Here is a 16,854-nt window from a genome sequence, read left to right as displayed (position 1 = left end):
AGAAGCAGGAAAGGGCTACTGACAGGTGGAACTTCAGTGACATAAAACAGGGTTTTGGCTGCTCTCCTTTAAAATTCGTATCTTAACATAGCCTGCTACTTTTGAGACCAGAGAAGTAATAACCACCAGGGATATTGGGTACCTACTAAGTGCCTGTTCCACTTAGATATGGCAATGAATCTGACCTTCATAAACAGTGCTCTTAGGTACTATTCTAATAGTTTAGGAGAAAACAGGTACTCTCTAGAGGATAGTGAAGCTGAACAAATTATCCAGAGTTGCATATCCGGAAAGTGGGAGAGCAGGGATTATGAACATGGGCCGTCTGACCCCAAAGTCATATCAGAACTGCCATATTAGAACTGCGCTTTACCCCCCCAAATACAGTTTTACTCTCTCTTACCAGGAGCAGCCTCATCATGCAGTTGGTCTTGCCAATTACTGTCCAAGAAACTGCGTTAAGATCAACTATTCTGTCCTTCAAATATGTAAATGGCTTAGAGCTAATAATTCTGCATATTTGGTCATATAATTTTGCTAGCTTACATGTATTTCATAATTAAGTTTTAGAGGACTCACCGGTATGTCACAGTCCTCAAAAGCAGACATTCTAGGGGGGCTAATACTTACGTTTTTTAAAAAAGATTTTATTTGAGAGAGAGAAAGAGAGAACGAGCAGGGGGAGGGGCACAGGGAGAACAAGAGCTGAGCAAGGAGGCTGACTTAGGGTTTGATTCCCAGGACCCCAAGATCATAACCTGAGCCAAAGGCAAACGCTTAACCCACTGAACCACTGAGGTGCCCCTGAGGTGTTTTTTCATTTTTGTTTTTTTAAGTGGGTATAGTAAACAATGAGTTTCAAACTTTTTTGAGACTGTGCCAAGCTAAAATTATCACTGACACATTTATGGCACATAACTTAAGAGACTTAATTTATATCTTGTAGGAATGGAACCTGGGCTGTTTCCCTTAAAAAAAAAAAAAAAAAAAAAACTTATCCTTGACTGCAGGAATACCCCCAATCTTGTGGAAGGCACCTTAATTCTTCCTAAGAGGTCATCACTTTGGCCCACCTGCCTGTTAAAGCAGAGGAGTATGGATTTGACAACAGAGAAGAGCTACCATCGAGGTTCTTGTCAGAGATTAGAACCTCCATTTGTCTTCAGTTCAAATCTCATCAAATATTCACTTATGAGAAATTATACATACAAAGGCCACACATACAATCTCTATATCCTTCTGGTGCCTGGCTGGCTCAGTCAGTAGAACATGTGACTCTTGATCTCAGGGTTGTGAGTTTAAAAAAACAAAACAAAAAACCACTATTCTCTAATCTACACTCTATTCAAATTTTGCCATTTGTCCCACTAACGTTCTCTCTAGCTACCTTTGTTTCCAGTCCTGGATCTAGTTTATGATCACACAATGCACTGGAGTGTCTTTAGTCTGGACCTTTATCTTTCTTTCTTTCTTGATCTTGACATCTATTAAGAGGATAGTTCACTTACTTTGTGAACTTCAAACCCTCAGTTTCATTTTTTTCCCCTGATGTTTTCTCATGATTAGATGCAGGTTATGCCTTCTTGGAAGGAATATCAACAAAATGATGTTACCTGTCTTAGAAAATATCAGGAAGCATGTGATACTAGTTCTCCCAACCTTGGTGCTAATTTTGATCATATCATTAATGTGGTGTTTGCCAGGTTTCTCCACAGTAAAGTTATTGTTTCCTTTTGTAATTAACTGGTAAATTGTGGGGAGATGAATGGAGACTATGTAGAAATACTGTATTCCTCATCAAACTATTGCCTACCCATCTAGAATCCAATGATGATTTTCTAATTCCACCATACCTTCTCTTGGTTGGACTACGTTTGTCTGGGCAGGTGTAGATCACTAGGACAGATTCATAGAATTAGACTGTTAAGTTGTAACATACTTACATACTAAATTTTCATAATTGCTGAAAATATTTTATAAGTATTTTCCTCAAAAAGGCTTATAGTCACTTACATTCCCCATCAACAATGAATGAATGCCTTAAAACGCCAAGTTCTCACCAACTCTTGATATTAACATCATGTTTACATTTTTACCAATCTGTCAGGCGTTTCCAAGATACAGAAATTTTTCAATGGAAAGAAAAGAAGAGGGGAAGGACACCTAAGAGTGTGCAACAGCTGGACTTGGTATGTTTCAGTCACACAATGGAACACCTTAAGTGATATTTGTGTAGACTGCTGGTTCCTTGAGTCAAACTAAAAGACGCTTCTTATGTGAAAATGAATATATGTCAACAGGTCAATATAAAAAATATGTAAACGAAGTTACACAACTCAACACCAAAAAACAGATTTAAAAATGGGTAGAGAACCTGAATAGATGTTTCTCCAAAGAAGACATCCAGAGGGGCCAGCAGACACATGAAAAGATACCAACATCACTAATTTTCAAAGAAATACAAATCAAAACCATAATGAGATATCACCTTACACCTGTCAGAATGGCTAGAATCAAAAAAACAAAAGATAATCAGTGTTGGTGTGCATGGAGAAAAAGAGGAACGCTTGTGTCCTGTGGGTGGAAATGCAAACGGGTGCAGCCACTGTGGAAAACACTGTGGAGGTTCCTCAAAAAATAAAAAATAAAACTACCACATGACCCAGTATTTCTACTCCTGGGTATTTACCCAAAGAACATGAAAACACTCCTACATTTATAGCAGCATTATTCCTAAGAGCCAAGATATGGAAGCAGCCTAAGTGTCCACTGATAGACAAATGGATATGGAGGATGTAGTATATTTACATAATGGAATATTACTCAGTCATAAAAAGGAATATCGTCCTATTTGCAACAACATGGATGGACCTAGAGTGTATTACAGTAAGTGAAAAAAGTCAAACTGAAAAAGACAAATACCACCAGATTTCACTCATATGTGGAATCTAAAAATCAAAACAAATGAATAAACAAACAGAAAGGAGGAACAGATTTATAAATACAGAGAACAAACTGATGGTTGCCAAAGGGAAGAGGGTGGAGGGATGGACAAAATGGGCCAATAGGATTCCAGTTATGAAATGAGTAAGTCAATGGGGACAAAAAGCATAATAGCACAGAGAATATAGCCAGTGATTTTGTAATAGCATCACATGGTAACAGATGGTAGCTGGCTACACTTGTGGTGAGGTAGCTTAATGCACAGAAAAGTTGAATCACTGTGTTGTACACCTGAAACTAACATAACTATACGCAAATTTTTAAAAATTATTTTAAAAAGCAGAGATTTGTAAAAAAAAATCACAATAAAGCCAACATAAGACAAAAATGATTCTATTTTAATTCTTCTGTATTTGCTAAATGGATCTTTTTATGTTTAATGGCTCATGTTCTATATCTGTAAAATGTGAATAAAAACTCCTGTGTAATATTGTTATAAGGATTCAATGAGCTACCAAGAGTTAAACCTGGCCAGAGATACAGTAACTACTTATGGCATGGTGACTATTAACCACGGTTATTATTTATAGAGATCAATTACAATTCATAGGACTGAAAAATAATGCCAAGTTTAATTGTAATGACCTAAATATAAAATTCAAATTTACGGTGTCTGGACATCTACCTTCTTAGTGTAATTTCAAGATTTATAAATGTTTAACATACATTACCATAAAGTACTAGTAGAGTATAATTAGTTTTAGTCAGTATCTAACTAAAGAGAAATGTTCTTATAGAATTGATATTTTAGTGCAATCAAGTTTTAAAGTTGCAGAGAGATCTGATTTTTATTCAAGTGCAATTAACTTGCTTTTAAAGATTTTTATGTGATATTAGTTGGGACTGCCAGATGAGCACTCCGATGCTGTATCTCTAAGAAGCATAAAAATAACTCAGAAATCACACAAATAATGTGAAAATTCAAAACCACAAAATCTCTCCCATTTTAAAACACACTACCATCCTCCCTAAATCTTGCATGTCCCATCTTCTCTTTCTTCTTCCTTTCATGGGAAAACTTCTTTAGAGTGTCTCTGTGGGTATCCGACCCTCCTTACTTACCCTCTGTTCGCTTCCGATTGCTGCTTTAACAAGTGACTACAGACCTGGTGGCTTTAAACAACACCAGCATATGACTTCATGTTGTCAATCAGAGGTCTGACATGCATGTCACTGGGCTAAGATCAAGGTGTCGGGAGGCCTGTATTTATCCTGGAAGTTTTGGGGGAAGGTCTTGTGTCCTGGTCTCTTCCAGCTTTGAGAGGCCGCCAGCGCTCTGTGACTCGCAGCCCCCTCCATCTTCAAAGCCAGCAGTGACAGTCAAGTCACTTCTCACACTGTGTCACTCTAACCTCTTCTGCAGTCACATCTCTGTTGGACTCCCCTCTTCTGCCTTCCCCTTCGACTTTTAAACCCCCTTGAGACTTCTCTGGGTCCACCCATAATCCGGGTAAATCTCCCCATTTTCAGCTCAGCTGACTAACAATATTAATTCCATCTGCAACTTTAATTCTCATCTGTCCTTTATCCCAGTATATTCACAGGTTCCGAGGATCAGGATGTGAGCATTTGGGGGTGGCCACCATTTTCTGCCCACCGCAGGCTCTGTTCACTCCTCCACACACTACACAGTAGCTTTCACCCTCATGATATCACCACAGACAAAAGTTAAAAACAACCTCGTGCTGCTAGTCAGTGGATGCTTTTCAGTCCTCGCAGCACTTGACTTTTGAGCTGCCCTTTGCAAACCAAGAGAAAGATTTCAAGGAGAGCAAAGTGAGAGAACCATCCCTGTGCGCTGAGCCCAGACGGAGTTCCCCCAAAACGGCTGTATGACAGTCACTTAATTTGGGCTAGTTTGTTACGCAAAAAGGCTAATGGAGACATGAGTAAGCTGCAGATCATGCTTGTCACTAAGGGACTTGCTCAAGGTCACACAAGTCCACCGGACTCCAAGATCTAAAAGCCCTGAATGATCTGACCTCACAACCATGCTGCACAGCACTTTCCACTGGGTTCACATTGGCCTTCTGGTAGACCTCTACTGAGCCTTCTGGTCTTCCAGTCTTTGGGCTATCATGCATGCTGGGTGGAGGCCTGTGTCTGCACAGTTCTTCCCTATCCCCTTGTGTCCCTCACCTACCTTCTACTCTTCCTCTTAAATTACACTGAAAATGTCACTTCTCTGGGAAGGTCTTGCCTGACAACCCCGACTAGACCTAGGCGTCTTCATTACATGCCCTCATTAGTGCCCTCTGCATTTCCTTCCAACTACTTACTTCAACTAATTACTTGTGTACTAATTTATTTACTGTCTGTACCCCTTTCAGATTAGAAGGCCCGGAGGGCAGGAATCTTGTCAAGGTGGTTTGCTACTATTTCCAAGCATGGGGCCCACAGAAAGCAGGCAAATATTTGCAGCATGAAGGAGAGTTTAAGAATTGACAGTATCTTGATGCAATTCACCTCTTGCACCAAAGGGGTCAATATCCCCAGGACTCCTCCAGGCAACCTACGCAGTGAACTTGAAGAATGTGAAGGCACAGGTCATCTCTCATATGATCCATCGGTATTCTGCTTTGGAGTCCTGAAAGAGCACCAATGCTTCTGAAGTGGCTCAGTATCAGGCCCACAGACTGTGGGGGAAAAAGGCTTCACCCAAAAGTTTGGGTGAAGTTTGTCTAGAGAAGTAACAAGTTACAGTGCTAAAGACTTCTACCAACGTACTGCAACTCTAGTTCTGTAGAACTGATACGTCCTTGTAGAAAATGATCAGAAATAGCAACGCCAGATTCTTTACAGTTCCTTTTTTTTTTTAATTTTATTTTTTATAAACATGTAATATATTTTTATCCCCAGGGGTACAGGTCTGTGAATCGCCAGGTTTACACACTTCACAGCACTCACCATAGCACATACCCTCTCCAATGTCCATAATCCCACCCCCCCAACCCCCCTCCCCCCATTAACCCTCAGTTTGTTTTGTGAGATTAAGAGTCACTTATGGTTTGTCTCCCTCCCAATCCCATCTTGTTTCATTTACTCTTCTCCTACCCCCTTAACCCCCCATGTTGCATCTCCTCTCCCTCATATCAGGGAGATCATATGATAGTTGTCTTTCTCCGATTGACTTATTTCGCTAAGCATGATACCCTCTAGTTCCATCCACGTCGTCGCAAATGGCAAGATTTCATTTCTTTTGATGGCTGCATAGTATTCCATTGTGTATATATACCACATCTTCTTTATCCATTCGTCTTTACAGTTCCTTTTTAAAAAATCTTTTTCTCAGGGTGCCTGGGTGGCTCAGCCGGTTGAGGTTTCAGCCCAGGTCATAATTCCAGGGTTGTGAGATGGAGCCCCATATCAGGCTCTGTGCTGGGTGTGGAGTCTCTCTCTTCCTCTCCCTCCCACCATGCTCACACACACACACTCTGTTTGTCTCTCAAAAAAACAGTAAAATAAAATAAACTAGATGATGTTCCTTTAATTTAGGTCAATTGTTTTCATATAAGGGAAGCAATTTATGTCTTATTTCAATGACATTTAATATACACAGATACTTAATAATAGCAAGTAGATTTCATTTTGTTGTTCTAAGCCTGCCCCATCCTCAATCACATTTCCTCCCTGGATTGGGAATGACACACTCTGTGTGTGTGTGTGTGTGTGTGTGTGTGTCTGTCTGTCTGTCTGTCTGTCTTCTCTGTGTGTACAGGAAGGTGGGGAGAGACTGGAAGAGAGAGAAGTAGCCTTTCAACTAGTAAATTTATTTTTTTAAATCAATAAATTAATGAAGAACTTGAACTGAATATCCCCACAAAATTTCCAGGATTCCAGCAACTCCCTAAGACAAAATTATTCATATGGTTCAGACAGTATCTTATGGGGCTCTCATTAAAAATACTGTATTGTATATCTGAAAGTTGCTGAGAGAGTAGATCTCAAAATTCCTTATCACAAAAAAAAAATTATAACTATGTGAGGTGATGGATGTTAACTAAACTCACTATGGTAATCATTTTGCAACATACAAATATATCAAATCATTATATTGTGTACCTTGAACTAATATAATGTTATATGCCAATTATATCTCAATAAGACTGAGAAAATATATCTTAAGGAATTAAAATGAAAGTAAACAGCATCTGCTCTCAATCACAATTATTACTTTCTATGTACATATTATTTACTTCCATTTCAAAACAAAAAATAGGTGTTCAAAATCACTTCTAAGTATTTGCAACAACTTTTCCTGTTCACACTATGAGCATCACTGTTGAGAAGTCATGCTAAAAGAGAATTAAGAACATGGAACAAATTCACTTTGTTGAGAAGGAACATACATTGACAGTTGTTAGAGGACAGTTTCAGTAACTCAAGACCTCTGCACATCTGATTTGACTTGCTATTGAACCCAGAAAACGCTCCACTGTCCTTAGTTTATGTGCCTCTATTAACAGGTGGAGAAAGTGAAATCCACTCAAAATACCAAGTATGATGAGTCCTAAATGTTACACAAGATTACAGAAATGACCTACACAGCACTGCTCTCCATTGAGAATGCAAAGAAATAACCATGGAAAGAGTCGGGCTAACTTCTTAAGGCTATGTTATGTTTATGCAATCTCATGGAAATCAGCTGGCAGGAGGAGAAGTAGAATGGACAGACAAAAAGGGGTGAAATCCTACAAATCCTGCTTTGAAAGAGCCTCTAAAATTCTGCTTTTTATTTTCCAAAGACCTGCTTATTTCCAGGTATACTCTGACCTCGGTCACCTAACCTTTTTTAAAAACAGATTTACTTATTTATTTTGAGAGAGAAGGAGAATGAGTGGGGGGGCAGAGGGAGAGGGAGAGAATCTTAAGCAGCCTCCATGCCCAGCACAGAGCCCAATGTGGCACTCCATCCCAAGATCCTGAGATCATGACCTGAGCTGAAATCAAGAGTTGGATGCTTAACTGATTGAGCCACCCAGGCATCCCTCTAACCTTTAAATCTCCAAGTCTCTTATTTAGCATTTCTCTCTCATGTTTCCTCTTGTGGTGGCAAATTCCAAAGAGCTAACTGCTTTTAGTCCCATAACCTGTCCTCCTCTCCTACTCCCACCATACACTATTACTTAGCCTTCTTTTATTTTTTTTTCTTACAAATTTTTCTCTTCCTTCAGATTGGCCTCAAATACATTAACTCCTACACATTCTGGTTTTCATTTCCACCTACTCTTCCTCCTCCAGGCCACCCAAATCTCTTGACTGCACCTCGTCTTGTCTTGTATCTCAAGTACAGTCTGTTTAACAGGATGTACACACGCATGTGAAAACAATTTCTTTTTAACATCATGCCAAAGTCATCTTATTTTTTTCTTTTGACTGTAGCTCAACATTCTAATAGCACCTCCTGTGAGTGCACTCCAGCTTATCAAAATCATGATAAAGTTCTAAGACATCTCTATCACTGCTGGGAGTCAGTCATATTGACTTCAAAGCAAGGAAACCCTTCAGTTACTGTCTGTTTCGCCACATACCACTGACTGCTGTGTATCATGGTCCACTCCAACTCTTACCACCTCGGCAACAGCTTCACATTGTAAATTTTGAGAGACGTTAATACTCAAAAGTGAAACTTTAGTATTTTAAATACCTTTAATTCATACTGACAGGGTGATTCATGGTGACAGAACTGTCTACAAAGGCGGGATGGCATTTGTTGTTAATAATGCTCCTTGGCATCATCTTTGTAAAACCCTTTGTGATTTGCTACTTCACTGTCTTCTTTAGTATCTTAATTCTGCTGATAAATCTGGTGGTGTACACAGCCATAAATCAGCTGGTGTTTTGACAAAATTATCGCTAACAGATCAGAGAAGACCAAAAGAAAATTTGTTTTTATAGATCACTTTCCACATAGATGTCCCTCCCACTGTAGTTAAAATGAATATGAATTTTAAGAGACAGAGAGAGAACAGATGAAGTACAGAAAAAGTTATTAAAAGGAAGTATGGTCTGCATGTTATAAGATTTGGAAATGCTAAAAAAGATATAAAGGAGAAAATCCAATAAATCCATATGATGCCATTAGACAGAAATTACAAAAGAGCCTAAGAAGATAATAATGATGTAGAATTAAAAACAAAACAAAACAAAACACAATGACCAGAAATGTGACTTATAACAGACGGGTTTACAGGATCAGTCAACAAATTACAGCCCAGAGGACAAGTCTAGTCACCATGCCTAAGCCCTGAGGTTGAAGACCAGAGAAATACCAGAAATGAATGGAAGGCTATGGCAACTAAAGAAAGCATGCTGTACATAGTTGTACATAGTTCTGAGAGCAATACTACACTCCATAGCTGACAAACGTCAGAGATAAGTATCTGTCAGTATCAACGTTATAATGATCTTATCACTTGGAGAAGCTTGTGCCAATCAGGCAAATGTTATCCCAAGGGAATGAGCCTGGTCATGGAATCCCCAATGAGCCATGAATCCTAGGGGGAGTGTGGTAGCAACCCAGACGCGAATTTCCACGTCTGCTCTCAACACCTCCTAAAGAACAGCAAGAATGACTATAAACCTCCATGACCTGTTCCTTCAGCAAAACTGAAAGACAAAAACAAGCAGCATGCTGTGGGCAGGCCGAGAAAGAACAGGGTGGGACACGGTGCTGCGGGAGGGTGAGAAATGCAGTGAGACAGCAGGGTATAAATTAATGTAGGAAGACTGTTCGCATCAGCTAGAAGATACGGTGAAAGAGAAGACCCCATGTACAACAGCAACACATGACAGGATATCTAAGATTAACTTGAGAAATCTGGGTAGGAGGAAAATGACAAAACACTCCCCCGAAGGTCTCAGAAGTAGATTTCAACATATGAGATTTACCATGTTCTTAAAACAGGAATAACCAGTATCATAAAAATATCAATTCTCCCTACATTTTTAAAAAGATTTATTTATTTGTTTGAGAGAGAGAGAGAAAGAACACGAAAGGGAGGGGCAGTGGGAGAGAAATTCTCAAGTAGACTCTGCTGAGCATAGAGCCAAATGCAGGGTTCAATCTCACCACCCTGAGATTATGACCCAAGCCGAAACCAAGAGTCCAATGCTTAAACCGAGTGCACCACCTAGGTGCCCTTCCCTAATTTTTTTTTTAATTTAAAATAATCCCAGGGTATCTGGGTGGCTTAGTCAGTTAAGCACTGGACTCCCGGTTTTGGCTCAGGTCATGGTCTCAGGGTGGTAAGACTGAGCCCCACGTTGGACTCTGTGCTGGGCATGGAGCCTGCTGAAGATTCTCCCTCTCCCTCTCCCTCTGCCCACCTCGCCTTGCACATGTTCTCTCTCTTTCTCGCTCTCAAAAAAAAAAAAAAAAAAAAATCAAAACAATCCCAATGAAAATAACCCTAGTGAGGTCCCCCCACCCCAGAACTAGACAATTTGATTTTAAAGTTCTTAATAAAAAAATAAATAAACATGATGGGCCCCCAAAAGGTTCTGAAAAATAAGAGCAATGGAAGATAAAGGGAACTAGTCTTGCCAGGTTAAAGCACACTGTAGAACTCCGATAAACTAAAACAGCATGATTATGGAAGACAATTCAAGAAACCAAACACAACAAAGAATAAGAAACAGATCCTAACATATATGAGAATTTAAAATATTCAGGGCACCTCGGTGGCTCAGTCGTTGAGCGTCTGCCTTCAGCTTGGGGCACGATTCCAGGGTCCTGGGATCGAGCCTTACATCGGGTTCCCTGCTCAGCAGGAAGCCTGCTTCTCCCTCTTCCACTCCCCCTGCTTATGTTCCCTCTCTTGCTGTGTCTTTCTCTGTCAAATAAATAAATAAAATCTTTCAAAAAATAACATAAAATACAATATGGGAAAAGCAGAGCTCAAGTCAGTGTAAACTTGGACGTCTCACCAAATGGTGCTAGAAAAACTAGGAGCCATTTGAAAAAGATTAGGTTGGATACTATTTTATGTTCCCATGTTATCAAAACACTCTATGCAAAAAATAAAACTATATAAGCACTGGGAAAAAAAATAAGTGAATTCCTTTACAACCTCAAAGCTGAGAAGATCTTTTATGGCTTATGACTGAAAATCCATAAGCCATAAAAATAGTTTTAAAATAAATTCCACCGCATGTAAATTTAAAGGTTTTACCTGGTAAAAACATCATAAAGTCAAGAGACAAATGGAAAGCAGGGCAATTTTTACAGTGCACATTGCAAATGGTTATTCTCTCTAAGAGCTCCTTAAGACAAAAATGGCCAAAGGGTGCAAATAAATAATTCTCAGGAAAAAAAGAAAATGACCTTTGAACCCTAAGCAAAGATGTTCACCCTCACTAAGAAGAAGAATGTACATCAGCTCTACCCGGAGCTGTCATGCCTCACCTGTGAGACACGTAAATGTCCCCAGGTGTGACGGCACTCCATGGAAAAATGGTGCTCACACGCAATGTGGCGGGAGTGTAAAATGGTTCACCTCCTAGGGAAGCGTATGTGCAAAATACAGATCCTTCCAGGAATCAAGTACTGTTTTTTTCCTATGCAAGTGGGAAATGACATGTGCAAGTTGTACCTGGAGCAATAAAATAAAAGATTAGGAACAGCTCTCCCGTCTCTAACAGAGAACTGGTCAGACACACTGCAGAACAGAATGGCATACTACGAAGCGATGAAAAAGAACAAGAGAGTCTTTATGAACTTCTGCAGTGTGCACTCTAGGATACACCGCTAAGTGAGGAAAAGAACAGTCAGAACAGTAAACAGAGCAAGCTACCTCTGGTTAGGACTAATGGGAGTTGGTATCAGGGACCCTGAAATGCAGTCCCATTTGAGTTAGCTTTTTAACTTCTTCCTTTGAATACTGACAGGTAAAGGGAATGACTCTTGCCTTTCCATTAGAAACTGTATCTCAGGGTAACCAAGGACTGATTAAAAAAAGCCGTACTTGACAAAAGAATGCCAGCCCATAAATATAGAAGAAATGATAAATTTAGAAAATCACCATTTTGTAACTCATAATTAAATAGTTGGTTTAAGCAAGTAATTATTGAGTATTAATTGTTAAAATCATAAGACGTCAAAACATCACACAAGTTATTTTCACTTCTAAGGGAAAAACATAGCCTTGTTCTAAAGGGAGCAGACTGTCACCTCTGTAATTGATTCTCAGCATTACTAACAACCTGATAATCGGTTTCTCCTGACGTGATACAATACGAAACATGCAATATCACCTATGATTTATTCCAACTAAAACATTTAATGTCAATCGATCAAGATGAGCTCTAACTTCCCAACTACTGGAATCCAGCAGACAGAGGGATGAACTAACAGATACTACAAGACATATTCTCAGACCACTATAAAAAAGAGAATGCTCCAGATTAAGAAATGTCAAGGACATAATAACCAAGTTCAGGTTCCTGGACTGGGTCATGGTTTGGACAAATCAGCTGCAAGGGATACTAAGTGACGATTAGTGAAAAGTGAACATGGATGGACCTGTGTAGTAGATGGCCACAAACTACTTGTAGTTCCCTCATAAGGAAGTGAAGTCTTTGGCGAGGATTTGGAGAAAAGGGAACTGTCGTGCGCTCTTGGTGGGAGTGCAAAGTGGTACAGCCACTGTGGAAGACGGTATGGAGGGTCCTCAAACAATTGAAAACAGAGGGGTGCGTGGCAGGCTCATTCAGCACACAGCTCTCAATCTTGGGATTATGAGTTTGGGCTCATGTTGGGTGTAGAGCTTCCTAAAATTAAAATCTTTAAGAAAAATAAAAAATAGAAGAACCATATCATCCGGCAACTCTACTACTGTGTATTTACCTGAAGAAAACAGAAACGCGAACTCAATCCACGTACCCCCATATTCACTGCAGCATTATTGACAATAGCCAAGATACAGAAACAGCCTAAGTGGCCACCAATGATGAATGGAAAAAGAAAGTATGGTACGTGTATACACAATGGAGTATTATTCAGTCATAAAAAAGAATGAAATCGTGTCATTCATGACAACATGGATGGACTCTGAGGGCATTACACTAAGTGAAATAAATTAGACAACGATGAATATCACACAATCTTACTTACATGTGGAATCTCTAAAAAGGAACAAACAAACAAACAAAACCAAGCTAATAAGAACAGTTAGGTGGTTGCCAGAAACAGAGGTGGGGGGAGGTAGGCAACATGGGTGAAGGGAGTCAAAAGGTACAAACTTTCAGTTATAAGTCAGAAAAAAAATAAGTCAGTCATGGAGATGTAATGTACAGCATGGTGGCCATAGTTAGTAACACTGTATTGCACATCTGAAAATAGCTAAGAGGTTAAATCCTCAAAGTTCTCATCACAACAACAAAATTCTGTAACTAGGTGTGATGAGGGACATTCATTAGATTTACCTAATCATTTTGCAGTATATAGAAATACCAAATCATTACATTATGTACCTAAGACTAATAAACTGCTGTATGTCTATTATACCTTAATTAAAAAAACAAAAAAACAGTAGTGAACTCTATTTCTATACCATTGAATCTGGGCTGGTGGTGTGTTAGAGGTGGGGCTGTGTGAGTTCCAGAGCCTAGCCTGGGGAGGCCTTTCAGCCTCTCCCTTTAGCCTCTTGGCTGCCTCTCATGAGCTGCCCGGATGCTGCTGTGCTGTGAAGAAGCTGATGACTGCACGAGGATGAGAGGTGCCCCCGACAACAGCCAGTACCAACTTTCAGACATGAGAGCAAAATCGTCTTGGTGCTTTAAGCCCAGCCAACTCTCCAGCTAGCCACACACCGTGTGAGCCAGCCTGGGGCCAAACCAGCAGAGATCCCCTGAGCCAACTCACAAAATTATGAGAAAATAAGTCACTGTTTAAGCAACTAAATTGTAGAGTGGTTTACTATGAACAATAAATAGCTGGTGCCACTGCGCAGTAAATGAAATTTAAGTTTATTAACCAGGAAAGGCAGACATCATTAACTGAAAAAAAAAACCAAAAAACCCCACTGGTTACAAACTGTAGGTACAAGACAACCTCATCTGATAAAACATACAAGCACGCAGACACACACATGAAAAGTTCTAGAAGGATATACACTAAGTAATAACCAAATGCTATATAAGGATGTAAACTCTGGGTAGTGAAAATGTTTTTCTTATTTTTGCTTTTCCGTATTTTCTATATGCACATATGTGCTTTTGTAGGAATAAATAGTTTTTAAAATAGATTATGTGTTTTAAAAAGATCTATAATGTTGGGGCGCCTGGGTGGCTCAGTCGTTAAGGGTCTGCCTTTAGCTCATGATCATGATCATGATCCCGGAGTCCTGGGAAGCCTGCTTCTCCCCCTCCCGCTCCCGCTCCCCCTGCCTGTGTTCCCTCTTTCACTGTATCTTTCTCTGTCAAATAAATAAAATCTTTAAAAAAAAAAAAAAGACCTATAATGTTCACTTATTCTTCAAACAAAAAGGTCAGCTGGGTCCCTGAAGAGCTCTGGATGAAAATTCTTGCTATTAACCTCTAAGAGGACACAAAACTGGATAAAGTCAGTTAATCAATAAACTTTAGAGATAGTTATGGGCTGATCTGGGTCCCCATCCACCCCCAAATTAATATATTGAAGCTCTAACCCCCAGTACCTCAGAATGTGACTGTATTTGAAGACTGGGTCTTTAAAGGTAATTACGATACTTTTACAAAACGAGGCCAGCAGGGGTGGGCCCTAATCCAGTCTGACTGGGATCCCTCTTAAGAGGATGACTGAACACAGAAAGCCCCACCAGGGGAGGGCCATGTGAAGAGGCAGCAAGAGGGAGGCCAGGTGCCAGCCAGGGAGGGACAGAGGCCTGGGGCAAGTACTTCCTTATGGCCGACCCCACCCTCACCTGGATCGGGGACTTCCAGCCCCCAGAACTGTGAGGAAGTAAATGTCTGTTGTTTCAGCTCCCCAGTGTGTGGTCTTTTGCTACGGCAGCTCGAGTAAACTAAGACAAGGGCTACGTGTATATATAATACAATATTTGGAAACTCGACCTACTGCACATTCTAAGCACCATAAACTGAACCATAAAGACAGTTTATAATAGAGTATTGTTCTAAGATTCTGAAAAGTTTTGTCTTTAAAGTCGAATAACAACTATAAACACGCACAAAAAGAAATTATGCTAACTATATCCATAGAGCAGGGAAGTAGAGGGCATGCTTTCCAAATGCATGGCCTCACCCATGAGGGAGCCGAGGTGCTATTCTAGTCCACATTCTACTCGTGAACTGGCGTGAGAAACGGGCTTTCCTGTTTTGTTCTGCATTTGTTTATTTATGGGCCACTGACAGCAAAATTAATGGAGAGCCAACAGCTAAAAAGCAACACTATTAAAGACTATAATTTTTTAATCAAATACAAAATATTCCACTCCTCTACTTTTAAATTAAAAATATGATTTACAAAAACTACACTATTTACAATAAACAGTAAAAAGAAACAGAAAAGACGGAGTACAGTTATGACGAGAAACGGAAGAAGAGAGAGGAGAGGGCAGAGAAGAGCTGCTGCGTGATGGTGTGGTCTAGGAGGCTGGGTTCTGGCTACTTCTGGCTACTTCTGGGTTGTACCACTTACACGATCTTAGGCACACGATTTAACTTTTATGAGCTGGTTCACTGTAAAGGGAGAAGCTTAAACAAGGTAATTATTTCTCAACCAATCTTCATGGAGTTCCTAAAGCCTCCCTGGAAATTCTTATAGGGCAGGGATAGAAATAAACTGGTAGGGCTTGGTGCCCTTGAGCTTAGATTTAGGTAGTGGTATTTATTTCTGTTTGTTTTCCATTTGAACGTTTGTGTTTTCCCTTGGGCTAAGACTTCTGCTGCTCTAATAGTTGAAACCATTGTATTAAAATGCTCTGTCCCCTGGCAACCAGGTAAAAAATTCCAGGAATACATATTTAAGAATGGGTAAATAACATAGCTAAGCAGACACGCATGGGAGGCAGAAAGAAGAGCCAAATGATACTGATGTGTAGGAACATCAGACAGACGATGACATTAATGGGGACTGTGAAAGAGCAGGGGAGGATCTGGTCTCTCTACATAAGAGATTTAGGATTCTTAGCTGATGCCTAGCCTAGCATTGCAAACTGAGCCTGCAGTGTAACCTCATGACTCAAAAAGTGAATGCAAATTTAGGCATCATTTACAAAAGTATAATTTCCAAGGTGCATTCAACAAAATTGCCCAGTATATTTAAGAACCTGTTTGCATGATCAGTTATCAAAGAATATAGGCAGCACTGTTGGGCAGACTTTGAAATGAGTCAGACCTACGTCCCAACCTTCAATCTCAAGTTTACTCAAGATATGTAACTTCAGGAAATACAGCTTCTTGAATGTTCAGCATCACTAATGGGGGGACTCTAGCAGCACTGTTGTGAGGGTTAGTGATCACCATGGGTAATACTTAGCATGGTGCTGGCATACCATAGGCACTCATGAAATAGCTCATGCTTACAGAGAACTATGTGAAATTCTAGCTCATCTAATTCTCAGAACAGTTCCATAACTAGGAGATCATAACATGTAAATGCAAATTATCACAAGAATGGGATGAAAATTGTAACAAATGATGACACAGTGAGATATTAGCAGTACCACCATCTACTACTAGTAGGAACAGAAAATGGTGCAACTCTTCTGCAAAGAAATCTGGCAACATGTAGCAGAGGACATTTTCGAAGTTCATATATGATGGTCCAACGCTATTTGGAAAGGAAAGGATTCAGGAAGGGCCTGTGGGTAGAAATGGGAGTGATCCGTTGACTGGTTGGTGGGCATCTCT

General features: G+C 39.9%; 1 protein-coding gene across 5 annotated transcripts in view; it reads right to left on the bottom strand.

The window, feature by feature from the left end:
• Positions 1-16,854, bottom strand: part of LOC111148567 (ribosomal protein S6 kinase A5) — a 183,409-nt gene that overhangs the window by 93,345 nt on the left and 73,210 nt on the right. The window lies entirely within an intron of this gene.

Source organism: Enhydra lutris, unplaced genomic scaffold, assembly GCF_002288905.1.
Source record: "Enhydra lutris kenyoni isolate GAN:26980312 unplaced genomic scaffold, ASM228890v2 scaffoldscaffold20, whole genome shotgun sequence".
NCBI classification, from domain to species: domain Eukaryota; kingdom Metazoa; phylum Chordata; class Mammalia; order Carnivora; family Mustelidae; genus Enhydra; species Enhydra lutris.
Note: the sequence above shows the minus strand (reverse complement) of the source record. Positions and strands in the feature narration are given on the sequence as shown.